At 48.5% G+C, this 13352-nt stretch overlaps 1 protein-coding gene across 1 annotated transcript in view; it reads left to right on the top strand.

Moving 5' to 3' along the window:
• SLC12A8 (solute carrier family 12 member 8) overlaps window positions 1-13352 on the top strand; it is a 179112-nt gene that overhangs the window by 73537 nt on the left and 92223 nt on the right. The gene's annotated exons all lie outside the window — the stretch shown is intronic.

The following is a 13352-nucleotide window of genomic DNA, read 5'->3' as shown; positions in this document are numbered from 1 at the left end:
GCAGCGGATGAAGGACCTAGTGCTTGTGCTCCTGCCACCCATGTGGGAAACTCAAATGGAGTTCCTGGATCTTGGCTTTGGCTTGGTCCAGCCTTGGCTGTTGTGGCTGTTTAGGAAATGAACTAATGGAAGGAAGATCTTTCTCTCTCCTTCTGTCTCTCACCCTGACTTTCAGATAAATAAACTTTGAAAATAATACTACTTTGCTGTGTATTAGTAGGATTTGAGGCGAAAACAAAAGTAAGTACATGTAGTTAGTCTTTTTTTTTTTTTTTTTTTTTTTTTTTTAAGAGAGAGGCAGAGAAAGAGACACAGAGAGAAGTTCCCATCTGCTGGTTTACTCCCCAAATGTCCACAATGACTGGGGCAGGGCTGGGCCACAGCTAGAGGCTGGGAACTCAATCCAAGTCTTCCACATGGGTGATAGGACCCAAGTGCTTGAGCCAGCAACCTGCTGCCTCCTCGGGTACATGAACAAGAAGCTGGAATCAGAAGCCAGAGCCTGACGCAAACCCAGGCACTCTGATATGGGATGTAGGGGTCCCAATTGTTGTCTTAACTGCTGGGCCAAATACCTGCCCCAGTGTACCATCTTCATGCAGAGGTCTGGTGCCAGTATTTTTAAATGAAAATCCACTTTTTTTTGACAGGTAGAGTTATAGACAATGAGAGAGAGGCAGAGAGAAAGGTCTTCCTTCTGTTGGTTCACCTCCCAAATGGTTGCTACGGCCGGCGCTTCGCCGATCTGAAGCCAGGAGCCAGGTGCTTCCTCCCAGTCTCCCATGCAGGTGCAGAGACCCAAGCACTTGGGCCATCCTCCACTGCCCTCCCGGGGCACAGCAGAGCTGGACTGGAAGAGGAGCAACCGGGACTAGTACCCGGCACCCCAACCAGGACTAGAACACAGGGTGCCGGTGCTGCAGGTGGAGGATTAGCCAAGTAAGCCACGGTGTGGGCCTGAAAACCCACTTTTAAATCAGAGAATTTTAGTTACTTGTTTCTTCTCCAAAAAAGTAACACTTTTCCATCTCTAGAGGAACGTTAGCATGTCTTTTGGTGAGAGAGAATCACTTCTCCCGCTCTGACACACGTTAGAGCTCTGTGTTCAGGACTGTTACCACCGTGTGCGTGAAGGCCCTGACTCTGGGACCACGTGTGAAAACCCGAAGCCTGCTTTGTGAAGAGATGTCTGAGTCTAGATGCTGGTCTAGAAAAGACATGAAGAAGTTACAGTCTCTTCGTGGGTCGCTGTGATGTGATTTCCCACTTAGTGTCATCACAACTATGTGAGAACCCTTGTGTCTTCAGTGGTGTAGCCCTGTGAGTTGATGTTTAATCAGAGCAGTCAGAAACCGAATTAGCATCAGGAAAGCCTTTTACCATGCCCGTAAGCGCTCCCTCCCTACTTGGGAGGGCTTGCAGGCTGCAGAAAAACAAGCTTTAGGTGTTGCCCTGGGGAAACCGGGATTCTTTGCTGGAACTACCTGGGAATGGTATCTAAGGAAAAAGCTCACATTGTCTCCGGAGGCTTCTGTAATTGTTGGATATGCTTGTAATCAGGCTTGGGCATCGGGGCTCAGCAGGACTGAAAATAGCAGAGAAATGATCTACTTAGGAATGAAGCCTTAGACTGAAGTAGGAAGTGTGTTTTTATTCCTGAAAAGATTCCTTGCAGTGCATTAAAAAAATTTTTTTTAAGATTTACTTGTATTTATTTGAAAGAGTTACAGAGGTAGAGACAGAGAGAGAGGTCTTCCATCTGCTGGTTCACTCCCCAGATGGCCACAATGGCTGCAACTGCGCCGATCTGAAGCCAGGAGCCAGGAGCTTCCTCCGGGTCTCCCACACAGGTACAGGGGCCCGAGGACTTGGGCCATCTTCTGCTACTCTCCCAGGCCATAGCAGAGAGCTGAATCGGAAGAGGAGCAGCTGGGACTAGAGCTGGCATCCATATGGGATGCCAGCGCTGCAGGCCAGGGCGTTAACCCCCTGTGCCACAGCACTGGCCCCCTGCAGTGCATTTTAAGGTTTTGTCTGATTGATGGTCTTTCTCATACTCCTTCATTTCCACCTTGCCCTTCCTGGGCTCCTTAGCTCTCTCACTCTCTTTTCTCCACCTCTCCTCCATTGCCCACTCCTCCACTCCAGCCAACTGACCCAAACAGCTTCCCTGAGAGCCACTGTGTGCAGACCCAAAGCTGGAGTGAAAAGTACACAAGAATAAGACAAGCTCTGTCCAGGTTAGATGTGATGAAGGAGAATGGGTGAGTTCCTGGGGAGGGCAGTGGATAGACCTTGACCTTGGGATGTCAGAGAGGTCTTCAAAGAGAAGGTGACATTCAGGTGCACTTGGGGGTCACATAGGTGCACCTGACTTCCAGATGAACTGGGGAGGATGATCCTAAGGAAAAGGATTTTTATTTGTGTGTGACAACCCCCAGACAAGAAAGTGCAGGAAGTTGGGTGTGTTGGAGCTTAGGCTTCCAGGGCAGAGAGTGGGGATAACGGGCTAGAAGGGTGCCAGGAAGAGTCATGCCCAGTTCCTCAGAGGGGACAGTGGTTTCAGGTGAGGAGACAGAGGGAGGCTCAGGAAACTCCCAGCAGCCCCAGGGCTTCCAGGTCAGCTCAGACCACTGCCTTGGTGAGACGTGGAGTGAACACTGACTTGTCAGTCCAGATGACAGTGGTCGCTGAACCTGCTGGCCCCTGCTGCCTTCTCTAAGAGTGTCTCCTTCATCCTCACCCAGAGAAGAACCTGTTAGGTCAGGGTCTCAAGGGAAATCTGTTAGACAGTGGACTTCCTGGGGACCAGCTTTTGGGTAGTCATCCTTGGCCAGGCTCCCATCTCTGGGCCAGAGACTTTGTGCAGGGAAGAAGGTCATAAGGCACAAGGAGATCTTGGGGTGGAAATAAATTCTCATGATCCATGACCTCAAAAGATGCTGTAAGCCTGGCAGACGTCAAAGGTTTCCTTGATTGTGCAGGACAGTACGGACGGGGCAGGCCCATCCCATGGGCCCACTGGAAAAGGAACCAAGTTAGTTTTTCCATAACAACACAATATGTTCTCATCTCAGAAAATCTGAAAAGCAGAAATAAAAGGAAGAAAAAAACTCTAGAATTCCATTACTCAGAGACAAAGAAGGATAAGAAAATTAATACAGTTCCTTGCAATATTTTGTCTTGCATATTTAATATTTGTGACTAGATAGTACATGCTGAATTATAATTTTATCTTTAAAAGTTTTTTATTTATATTTATTTGAAAGGCAGGGGGGTAGAGATGTCCCATTTGCTGCTTCACTCTCCAAATGCCCACAACAGCCAGGCCAAACCCAAGAGACAGGAACTCAGTCTGCGTCTCCCACTTGGGTAACAGTGACCCAAGCGCTTGAGCCACTACCTGCTGCCCCCCAAGATGTGCATTAGTAGGAAGCTGGATTGGAAGTAGAACCAGGACTCCAATTCGGGCACTCTGACATGGGATACAGGCATTCCAGGTGGTGTCTTAACTGCTATACCAAACACCTGCCCCTAATTGATTTTTATTGAGAATAATACACATTGGATTTTAAAATGTGAATACAGAGGCTATTTCCTCTAGCCTTTTTTCTACCCTTTGTTTTAAACATGCTAGAACTCACATTGTAGATGGTATTTTTAACATGAGCGCTAACAGACCAACATTTAGAAGTCCCAGATGGAAAGTAATGTAAACAAAGACTTGATGACAAGCTTATCTCGGGTTTTTCTTAGTCTTGCTAGTTAGAAAATCAAACAAACAAACAAACAAAATTACCAGGAACAACTTTCAAGACGCAGACATCATAAAAGCTGAGCCAGAGGTCAGTTGGTTTTCCTTTTCAGTAGGGAAGTGGTGGGATCGGATTGGCTCTTGAGAAAGCCTGCGGGGTCAGCATGGACAGACGGAGAGGACTAAGGGTGGGGGGCTGTTGGGAGGCGGTGAGAGTAGTCCAGGCAAGGGAGGATGCAGTCAGCCTGGACCATGTGGTCGAGGTGGGCGTAGAGATGGCAACCAGATGTAGCTGGACACCAAGTCTGTGACCTCACTCCTACTCTGTTTCTGAAACCTGTTTATTGTTTCCACCCCTGCGTCCCACGGCCAGCATGGGGAACATACACAGTCCTCAAATACCACACCTACAAACAAAATGCATTTTAACAGATGAGACCCTGGGTTGATTTTTCTCTTATTAGTTTATAATCTAAAAATAATAATTTAACAAAGGTTCTAAGGACCTGCATAACATATCTGTGTTATCCTACATGACCGTCTGTGTGGGTGGACACACATGTAATCTGTGTGTGGTCACGTGCACTAAAGGCCTGGCCACCTAAGATGCTGTACAGAAAGCGCCCAACATGGTGTCTGGCAAGGGAGCTCAAACACTTGACTTTGTCCAGTGTCTTGGCCCCATCTGTGGCTCTCACACACCCTCTCACTTGGAACTGAGCTCGTTTGTGTGGTTTCTAGCAGTGCTTTGTACTTTCAGTCTTTTTCTTTTCTAATGAGTTCCTCCCTCCCTCCCCCCCCCTTTCTTTTTTTTTTTTAAAAAAAAAAAGAAAAAGAAGTTGTTTTAGGGACTGGCATTGTGGTGTTAACAGCTTAAGCCTCTGTTCATACACTAGCATTCCATATGAGTGTTGGTTCAAGTCCTGGTTGCTCCACTTCTGATCCAGCTTCTTGCTGGTGCACCTGGCAAAGCAGAGAAGAAGAGCCCAAGTGTTTGGGCACTGCCACCCACATGGAAGATCCAGATGGGATTTCTGGATCCTGGCTTTGACCTGGCCCAGCTCTGGCTATTGTAGCCATTTGGAAAGTGAGCCAGCGGATGGAAGATCAATCTCTTTTTCTCTGTCTCTCCCTCTCGCTCTGTAATTCTGCCTTTTAAATAAATAAATCCTTAAGAATACATTTTAAAAATTTTAAATTTATTTTCATTTTACTTGAAAGTGGGGGAGACAGAGATCTTCCATCCATTTGTTCACTCCCCAAATGCCCGCAACAGCAGGGTTGGGCCAGGCTGAAGCCAGGAGCTCAACATTCCATCCAGGGCTCCACGTGGGTGGCAGGGACCCAAGTGCAAGCATTGTTTGCTGCGTCCCAGGGAGCACATTAGCAGGGCTTTGATATGGGATGCGAGCATCCCAAGTGTCGTCTTCACTGCTAGGTGCCCTCTCTTGTTCCACACCGGGCCTCCTGAGCACAGGACTGCAGCTTCCCTGCACGCAGAACTGGGCGGTGCCTGGGCTCTCTGCTGTTTGTGGACGTCATTTGCTTGTGTAAATAACATTTGGCTCACAATCTGCACCCCAGATAACTGTCTGTTTCATCCTGAATGTGGGCTGTAGAGATGTGAGGGGGAATTTCCCCTGTTTCTCTGAGAATTGGTAGGCACAGTGATTAGGACAAGTGATTCTGGGAAGGGTATGTGGCACAGTGGGTTGAGCCACTGCTTGGGACCCCCGCATTCTGTATTGGAGTGCCAATTCGAGTTCTGGCTCCTCTGCTTCTGATCCAGCTTCCTGCTAGTACATCCTCTGGGAGGCAATAGGTGATAGTCCAAGTACTTGTGTCCCTGCCACCCATGCGGGACACCAGGATTGAGTTCCAGGCTCCTGGCTTCAGCTTGGCCCAGCCTCAGCTATTATAGGCATTTGGGGAGTAAACCAATGGATAGAAGACCTCACACTCTATCACTCTTTCTTTCAAGTAGGTGAAAATAAATAAACATTAAAAAAAAATTTAGTTATTGGGGCCAGCGCTGTGGTGCAGCAGATTAACACCTTGGCCTGAAGCGCCGGCATCCCATATGGGCGCTGGTTGGAGACCCGGCTGCTCTACTTCCTGTCCAGCTCTCTGCTGTGACCTGGAAAAGCAGTAGAAGATGGCCCAAATCCTTGGGCCCCTGCATCCACGTGGGAGACCTGGAGGAAGCTCCTGGATCCTGGCTTCAGATCAGCGCAGCTCTAGCCATTGAGGCCAATTGGGGAGTGAACCATCGGATGGAAGATCTCTCTCTTTCTCTGCCTTTCCTCTCTCTGTGTAACTCTGACTTTCAAGTAAAAATAAATAAATCTTTAAAAAAAATTTAGTTATTTATGTGAAAGGGTTACAGAGAGAGAGGGAAGAGACAGAGATCTTCCATTGGCTGGTTCACTCTCCAAATGGCTGCAATAGCCGAGGCTGGCCAGACCGAGGCCAGGAGCCAGGAGCTTCTTCCAGGTCTCCCACGCGGGTAACAGGGGCCCAAGCACTTGGGCCATCTTCTGCTGCTTTTCCCAGGTGCATTTTCAGGGAGCTGGGTTGGAAGTGGAGCAGCCAGGATTCAAACTGGCACCCATAAGGGATGCTGGCAGTGCAGACGGTGGCTTAACCCACTGAGCCACAGCACCGGCCCCTGTTGCCCAGATCTTAATACTCTCAAACTTATCTCTGGTTTTAAAGTGAAACATCTGTTAGGGTCTCACAGACTTCTTTACCAATGGCCCAGGTAAAATAAAGACTTTGTAACACTAAGTACTGCCTAGTTCTACTTAGAAGTAGAGAAGGCAGTAAAGTGGAATAATTTAGTAAGAAAAGAAACAGTTGTGGGTCAATTCCCATTGCTATCTCTCTCTCTCTCTCTCTCTCTCTCTCTCTCTCTCTTAAAATTTATTTGACAGATAGAGTTAGACAGTGAGAGAGAGGCAGAGAGAAAGGTCTTCCCTCCGTTGGTTCACCCCCCTAAATGACTGCCACGGACAGAGCTACACTGATCCGAAGCCAGGAGCCAGGTGCCTCTTCCTGGTCTCTCTTGTGGGTACAGGCGCCCAAGCACTTGGGCCATCCTCCACTGCCTTCCAGGGCCACAGCAGAGAGCTTGACTGGAAGAGGAGCAACCGGGACTAGAAATTGGTGCCCATATGGGATGCCGGCACCGCAGGTGGAGGATTAACCAAGTGAACCACGGCACCGGCCCCTATCTATCTCTTGAAATTGAGATTTGCAGGGAGTGTAGTGACCAAGTCAGGCAACAAGAGCCAATGTTTAATGAGTGGTCTCCATACACCAGGCACAGGGCCATCTCATATCCTCACAATACCTATGGTGTCCCTGTGCTGTTATTGACAGAGATGAGAGATGAGAGAAGAGAGAATGAAGGTCACATGGTTAGTAAGCAATGGAGCCAGTGTTTGAGCCCTGCCTCTTGATTTCAGGGTCCCTGTCCTTAACCATCAAACTCATGTTACTCCTAGCTGTGGGGCCACCATGCTGTTTATTGACTGAATTACAAAGCATGGAGTCTAGGTAGTGTGTGGTATTGAAAATCTTATGACATTACTGAGTAGTGAGGTGAAAGGGGACTAGAGTTAAAAAGTGTTCTGCGAGGGAAGACTTGAAGCCAGGGTCTCCTCTACTGCTGTCTGCAGGATTCTGGACCTGTGAGACAGATGCCTCATAATGAAACTTGATTTTAAAAGCCATCATTTGGGCAGGTGTCATGGTGTTGTGGGTTAAGCCACTGCCTACAGTGCTGATATCCTGTATAAGTCCTGGCTGTGCCACTTCCTATCCAGTCCCTATTATGCACCTGGGAAAGCAACAGAAGATGGCCCAAGTCCTTGGGTCCTTGTACCCACATGAGAGACCCAGGTGGAGTTCCAGGCTTCTGGCTTCAGCCTCGCTCAACCTTAGTCATTGCTACAATTTGTAGAGTGAACAAGCAGGTGAAAGATCTCTCTCTCTCTCTCTCTCTCTCTCTCTCTCTATGTAACTCTGCCTTTCAAATTAATAAATACATCTTTAAAAAAGAGTCATCATTCATGGGGCTGGCATTACAGCACAGCAGGTTAAGCTGCCACCTTGTGCTGGTTTGAGTCCAGGCTGTTCTACTTCCAATCCAGCTCTCTGCTAATGTGCCCAAGTGCTTGGGCCCCTGCACCCAAATGGGAGACCCAGATGGAGTTCCTGGCTCCTGGCTTTAGCCTGACCCAGACCTGGCTGTTGTAGCCATTTGGGGGTTAAACCAGCAGGTGGAAGCTCTCTCTCTCTCTCTCTCTCTCTCTCTCTCTCTCTCTCTCTGTATCTTTTCCTCTCTCTGTAGCTCTGCCTTTCAATAAACAAACAAATAAATGAATATGAGAAGTCAGTGGGCTGAAGTCTCTTCTCTGCTCCCTGCGGTGCCTTGTTGTGCAGAGTGCCTGTTAGGGAGGAGCAGGCCAAGCTGCGAAGCCAACTCCACCAGTGTGCTGGGGGCACTTTGCCTTCTGTTTCCTTAGCTGTGAGCCGAAGGCCTTCTCCCAGCCTCAGGCTGCTTCTCCCGGGCATGCCCATTTCACAGCCCAGGGGCAGAGCTTGGGAGGACACCACCAGCCTATCTTCTTGTGCTGGTGCTGTGCTTCCCAACATGGGAGACACACCCAAATGAAGAAGTCCCGTAAGAGTCATTCAGGTTGGACCATCCTTCTGGTGTGCATGCAAAGAACGAAACAAAGCATCAGGAGTGGCGGTCTTAGCTAGGTGAGCTCGGTAGCCAGCTACCGAAAGTCCCCTCCCTGTTCGTTGGGTGTTGCAGGCCGAGTGGGAAATGTGGAGATCATTGTTTTGTGGGCTCCCCAAGCACAGGCATCACTTCTTAATGCCTTTCTATCCCGGCATCTTCGAAAGCACCTGGCACCAGGCTGGTCTCAGTGACACTTTGCCGAGCGGCTGGCTGGGAAAGGAACCAGAGCAGACCAGGATCCAGCAAGACAGATGGACTCAGTCCTAGAGAACATAACTGAGCAGCTTGTGTGACGCGGTGAGAGCTGCGGGAGAATGAAGCCAATGGCACGGAGCGTCAGCACAGACTCCAGAGACGTGGGGTGGGGGTGGCAGAAGCACCCGGCCACCCGGCACCTCCTCCCGCCTCTCTTCCTGTCTTCCTTCCGTCCACCTGCTCAGCAAGTGCCACTGCCGCCCATGGGTGCCCAGGGTCCACCTGCAGGATATGGCGGGGACTAAGCCCAGCCCCTGCACCCAGGAGGCGGGGCTGACTTGGGACCATGCTAGTGTCTTATGATCAGTGCTACCAGAACACAGTCTGGTTGTGTGTTGCATGACTGTGGGCTGTCACTGCGACCTTCTGAGGTCACTCGTTTAGCGGCATGAAGTGGCTCCCACAAAGGGCATTTTGTGGGATGAGAGCTTTGTCAAAAATAGGCACTTTTTCTTTCAGTGTTGAGAAACGAGTTCTCCTTTTCCCCATCTGCTTTCCTGAAAGAGAGCACTTTGTCAAGAGCAGCCTTTCGCTTTTATGATTTTGGTGCTGATTTCTTCTGTTGAACGTCCTGGCTTCTCCTAAACTGGCAGACACTGAAATGCTGGATTTCTTAAGGAACAGCACCATATAATCACGACTGCAAGAAGTGAAAAACATCCAAAAGTAAATAAAATCCCAGGTCCACACAGCCGGTCTGTCGTTACCGGCTGATGAACAGTGAGCCGGATGTGATCATCGTGAGAGTGGCTGTGTAAAGCATGCTCTTAAATTCCTGAAGTTTTATTTAATTTTTAAAGATGTTTTTATTTATTTGCAAAACAGAGGGACAGAGACAGAGAAGGAGAGACAAACAGATCTTCCATCTGCTGGTTCACTCCTTAAATGGCTGCAACTATCAGGAATTAGCCAGACAAAAGCCAGGAACCAAGAGCTTCTTCCAGGTCTCCCATGTGGGCGCAGGAGCTCAAGGACGTAGGCCATCTTCTGCTGCTTTCCCAGGAGTGTTAGCAAGGAGCTGGATCAGAAGTGGAGCAGCAAGGACTGGAATTGGCTCTCATATAGGATGTTGGCATCACAGGTGGCAGCTTAACCTGCTGCGCCACAACTCCAGCCCCAGTTCCTAAAGTGCTAAAGGGACTTCGGGTGTGGCCTAACATAGATAACAGCAACCAAACAAGACTGAAATACGTGTCTATATTGTTTCCCAAATTTCTGTTTGAAGCAGAAAGAGAATCACTCTTTGGTTTCTGCACTCTAGTGACGTGGGGTGGAAACTGCTTTGCAGAGCAGTTCTGTAGCAGTCGCTCCCCAGTCCCAAGTTCCCGCTGTGTGACCAAATCTGCTCACGCCGTAAGTGAGGAGATGCCAGGGCCTGATTTCAGCCCTGCTCTGCCTCTCCCTCCCTCTGTGGCCGTGGGAAGTCACCTGTCTGGGCATTCATTTCCTCATCTGGAAAACAGAGAATAATAGCGCTTGCTTTCTAGACTTCTAGTCTGGAGATTGAATGAGGTGATAAAATTTCCTGCCCAATTTAAGCCACCGTCAATTTTAAGACACACCACATTTTCATGTAGTGGAAAAATCCATTACATGAAGTCTACATGTTGACTGTAAGGCACCCACATTTCAGGAAATAAAAGTGGTTCTGAAAAAATCCATTCTTGATTTGGAGAAATCAGATAAATGCGAGTGCTTTGGCAAAGGGAAGATTCCTAGACAAATGTAAGGTGGTCCTTTTACTGGGGTGGTGGAGGAGCTGCCATCTGTGTGGGTTTCCCTGTTGTGGCTGCCCTGCCACGCAGTCTGCAATGGAGCTGACTCCTGGTCTTACCTCTCGATGTTCCTCCCACCTTCAGATGCCAAGCCCAGTGTGGGTGGATTTCAAAACACTGCAGGCTCCTTTTTATGTGGAAGTTACACTTTGTAGAGAATCAGAAAATAGCTTGCAATTTCTCCTGGTCTGAGATGCTCCTTCCCTTTCATGAATTTCTTTTACACCTGACCTAGTGCCTCCCATTGTTCTCATGTCAGTGCACAGCCAGAATATGATAATATTTGTGCAGCACTCCAGGGTGAAGGGAAGGCCAGAGTCTGCACCATCTGGAACCTATTCAGAGCATTCCAGCACTGCCCACCTTCTCCTCTCACTGTCTTCAGTGAGAAAGAGGAGGGAAGACGTGGAAGAAAATCCTGGTGGCGTTGACTGTTTTTGGTTTGATCATTTTGAGAGCATTTTAATTCTTCAGAGCATCTGTACAGTGATGGTCTGGGATCGTGATCAAATTACCCTTGGCTTGTGAGGTACCATAAACATTCAAGTTCTGATTCCTGCCCATGTATCAGAATCACTGGAGAGGGGTGGGCGTTCGGCTCAGTGGCTACGACGCTGCTTGAGATGCCTGCATCCTGTGTCACAGTGCCTGGGTTCGAGTCCCAGCTCTGCTTCAGATCCCAGCTCCCTGCTAATGTGTACCCTGGGAGGCAGCAGGTGATGGCTCAGTTGGGTCCCTGCCACCCACATGAGAAACCTGGATTGAGTTCCTGCCTCCTGCCTTCAGCTTGGCCCAGCCCCAAATGTCGCAGGCATTTGGAAAGTGAACCAGTGAATGGAAAATTTCTCTTTCTTCTCTTTTTCCCCCCTGTCTCTCTGCTTTTTAAATAAATGAAAAGAAATTTATTTCAAAAAATTTTTAAAGTAATTTTAAACAATGAATCACTAAGAGAAATTAGAACATGCACACATGTGTGAATAAGGTGGTATTCAAGAAGTTCATGGAAAAAATGAAATTAAAAAATGTTTCTGGGACCAGAGTTGTGGGATAGCAGGTAAAACTGCTGCCTCTGATGCCGGCATCTCATATGAGCACCGGTGTGTGTCCCAGCTGCTCCACTTCTGATCCAGCTCCCTAATATGTGCTGGGAAAAGCAGCGGAAGATGGCCCAAGTGCTTGGGCCCCTGCCACCTAGATGGGAGACCAAGGTAAAGCTCCTGGCTTCCACCTGGCCCAACCCTGTCTGTTATATCCATCTGGGGAGTGAAGCAGTGGATGGAAGATCTCTCTCTTTCTCCCTGTAACTCTGACTCTCAAGTAATAATTTTTTAAAAAAGATATGTTTCTATTGGTACAGTTTTGAAATCATGTGTATAAGGGGTTTTCAAATGGTTCATGGTAAAGGAAAAAACTAATATGAATTTCAACTTCTTTTGCACCAAAATAAGCTTATCCTTTTATCCTTTCATTCCATTTTTCCATGAATGTTCTGAAATACAAGTGTATGTGTGTGTGTGTGTGTGTATACACATATACATGAGTACACACACACACACACACTCCATAATAGCTTAAGGCCTGAGGCTCTGGATTGGAAGGAGTACTGCAGGTGATTCCTTCTGTGCAGCCTGCGTTGGGAACCCCTGCCTGCCGTTGGGGCTCTTGGAGGGTCTCGCCGGTACTGTACCTTCCCTGTCCTGCAGTGTGCCTTCTTTTTCATCCTGCAGAGATAGCCCTTCTGATGCAGTGGTCTAAACCTAGACTCATAGTACCTTGCACATACGCCTAGTCAGCTCTCTACCCCCCACATCCTGGTCCTCTGTGTGTGCCAGGAAGCTACTCTCAGGGCTAGAGAATCAACAGGTTTGCTGGACCAGGCTGTCGATCTTCTGTGAGAACAGTGTGTCTTAGTTTGGTCTGGGGATTGTCTGTAACAGAATCTCCTAGAAGCTCATTGGAAAATTAGTCTGAACTGAAGCCTAATTTTGGATTAGTAATCTGCACTTAAAAGCTTTTTCCCTCTAAAATTTATTTATTTATTCATTTGAAAGATAGAGTTACAGAGGGAGAGAAGGAGAGACAGAGAGGTCTTCCATCTGCTGGTTCACTCTCTAAATGACCACAACAGCCAAGACTAAGCCTGGCTGAAGCCAGGAGCCAGGAGCTTCTTCCAGGTTTCCCACAGGGGTGCAGGGGCCCAGGGACTTGAGCCAACTTTTGCTGCTTTGCCAGGCACATTAGCAGTGAGATGGATCAGAAGTAGAGCAGCCAGGATTCGAATGGGTGCCCATGTGGCATGCTGGCACTGCTTTAACCTGCTGAGCCACAGCACTGGCTCCTAAAAACTTTTTAGAAAATATTTCTTTAAGAGACAGAGAGCTCCTATCCACTGGTTCACTCCCTAAATGCCTTAAACAGCTGAGAATAAGCCAGGCCAGAACCTGGAGCTAGGAACCCAGCCCAGCTCTGCTGTGTACATGTCAGGCACTCAACCAGTAGAGCTATCACTTGCTTCCTCCCAGGGTACACATTAGCCGAGAGCTGCAGTTGGGCACAGAGCCAGGACTTAAACTCAGGCCCTCCAGTGTGGGATGCAGGTGTCCCACCCAGCACCCTCACTACTGTGCCACAGGCCTGGCCCTGGTCTGCATCTTAAACACATTGGTGAGTTAGCACGTGCAGATTTGGCGATGGTTGCGTGTGTGTGTGTGACTCAGTCTGTGGATATAAAGGGTTGGCTTCAGCACAGGTGTTGTCACCTGGGTCCAATGGAGGCCTTTTCCTGTCCAGTCATCAGCCAGGCCCTCTGCTGGCC

The sequence above is a fragment of the Lepus europaeus genome, chromosome 2 (genome assembly GCF_033115175.1).
Source record: "Lepus europaeus isolate LE1 chromosome 2, mLepTim1.pri, whole genome shotgun sequence".
Taxonomy (NCBI): Eukaryota; Metazoa; Chordata; class Mammalia; order Lagomorpha; family Leporidae; genus Lepus; species Lepus europaeus.
The sequence above is the reverse complement of the archived record's forward strand: the minus strand, read 5'-3'. Positions and strand labels throughout refer to the sequence as shown.